Source organism: Aptenodytes forsteri, unplaced genomic scaffold, assembly GCF_000699145.1.
Source record: "Aptenodytes forsteri isolate BGI_AS27 unplaced genomic scaffold, ASM69914v1 Scaffold94, whole genome shotgun sequence".
NCBI classification, from domain to species: Eukaryota; Metazoa; Chordata; class Aves; order Sphenisciformes; family Spheniscidae; genus Aptenodytes; species Aptenodytes forsteri.
Window position 1 is genome coordinate 4951253 of NW_008795017.1, and position 1971 is coordinate 4953223.

Sequence of the window (1971 nt, forward strand, 5' to 3'; positions counted from 1 at the left end):
CGCAGGGGAGGTGGGCGTCCCCTCGCTGTTCTCCTCTCCGTAAGGGCACGGAGCGCGGCGGGTTGAAAGCCGGGCGCTGGGGCGAGGGTGAGCGCGCAGCAGCTGTGAGGGCTGACGGTGCCGGAGCGAGGGGCGCAGAGCGTGGGGCAACCTGATAACGCTGTAGCGAGGGGCTGGCGGAGGCTGAGCCTTCCCAAAAGTACCCGTGAATTAGACCATCAAGGGGTTTTTGACACTACCTACCCAGAGTACGGCAGCGTCAGTCAATGGTCGGGCCAGCGGCGGAGCGCCGTCGGCTGCAGATGTAAGCGTCGGGAATAAAGATAAATAAACCTATAAAGCCAGCCGCAACTTTCTGCCCTGGTGAGGACAGGACACCGAGAGCCCCGACAGCCGCCGCTGTCGGCTCGCCGCTTCGTGAGGACAGGGCTGGTTTAGACGCAGCTATTAATTGGCGATCATTAAGCGAATGTGCATATTGGAAGTGCATTTACATGTATTACCCTTGAAAGGCTGCTCATCTGCGCCCTGTCGGTCCTTGTGACACGGTGCTGTCATTAATTATGCATAGATCGTTTCTGGTGACAAGCGCGCATACTTGCTGCACGCTGTACTTCTTGCAGCTTTTGGTTGCAGCCAATGAAACATCTTCCAGAAGCATTCCAGAGGAAAAAGTTGGGGTATTTTGTTTAGCTGGAGATGTGACTTAGATTTTTTTTTTTTTTTTGAAGTTTAGTTCCATTGTATTTCTCTGTATTTTGCTTATGCTAACGGCTGTGTAACACACCGACATGCCTTCCGCCCGTCTTGACACATACTACCTGAGGAAAGTTGAACTCGGAAAAGCGCACATCGGATATACATGGAATTCTACACGAAACGCAGCAATTCTGTGATAACCACCCGAATGCAAACAAATGTAGTATGCGTCTATAAAATCAGTGAGGATTGTGCTGTCAGTCATGACTATTAAAAGCAGACAAATACTGGGTTTATCTGCGCTGTTGTCGCCTAGCTACACCCGAGGGGCTGGGGCTGTCGGGGGGGAACATCACGGACACTTGGAGACAAAGCTGCGGGGGGGTGGATCGATATTTTTCCCAATTAACGTGGCATTCCTGAGCTGGTCGTCGGCTGTTCTCCCGCAGGACATCTTGGTGACTGTCACACCAGGGTGTGCGCCCCGGGGCTTGTCTCTGGGGGTGGACTGTAGGCGGTGCCGAGGCTGACAGGAACACAATTCACTCGTTTCGAAATGCGAAGGGTGAAAGTGAATCTCGACATTCAATCTGATGGGAAGACACATACATTGTTCAAGTGCAGTTAAAGAGAGTAAATAATAATAAAAAACACCCTGTCAATTAACGACTCGTTCAAATTCACCGCTTAGAGCGACTTCAATCCTTCACATCACTAAAATCTCAATTTCAAGCGTATCTGGTACTTGATTTGCAGCCACCGGCTTTAGTCCCTCACCGTGCTTGCGTTTCTGTCTCATGAACGCACCAGTGGAAGAAATTTTGACACTATTTTTGGTATAATAGCAGCCAACGTAAACAAACACGTTCATGCTTCTCCCATCGTTATTTGTCATTCTTGGACAGCGCAGCAGCGTTACAGTATCGCCCGCCCGGGCTTCGCGGAGGACCCCTTCGCGAGCGGTTTCGGTTTTCCATATTAAGGGCTTAGCACGCTTTTTAAAACGCCGAGAAGTTGTTGCGAAGAGAAGCTAACCTGGTTATTTTCTGTCATCAAATGATTGTCATGTGCGCTTTCTGCGCGAAAAGTAGAGCCTGCGAGTAGGCAAGCCCCACTTTCCCCCGGCAAGCGGCTGAAGGGTCTTTTCGTAACGTTTCACTCCCTCAATTCTGCTCTTTTAACCCCGAAAGCTTTGGCAGCGGATCGCCGGCTCCGAGAGCTCCCTGCTCTCCAACACGTGTCACACGAACGGCCTCAGCCGCTGCGGCACTC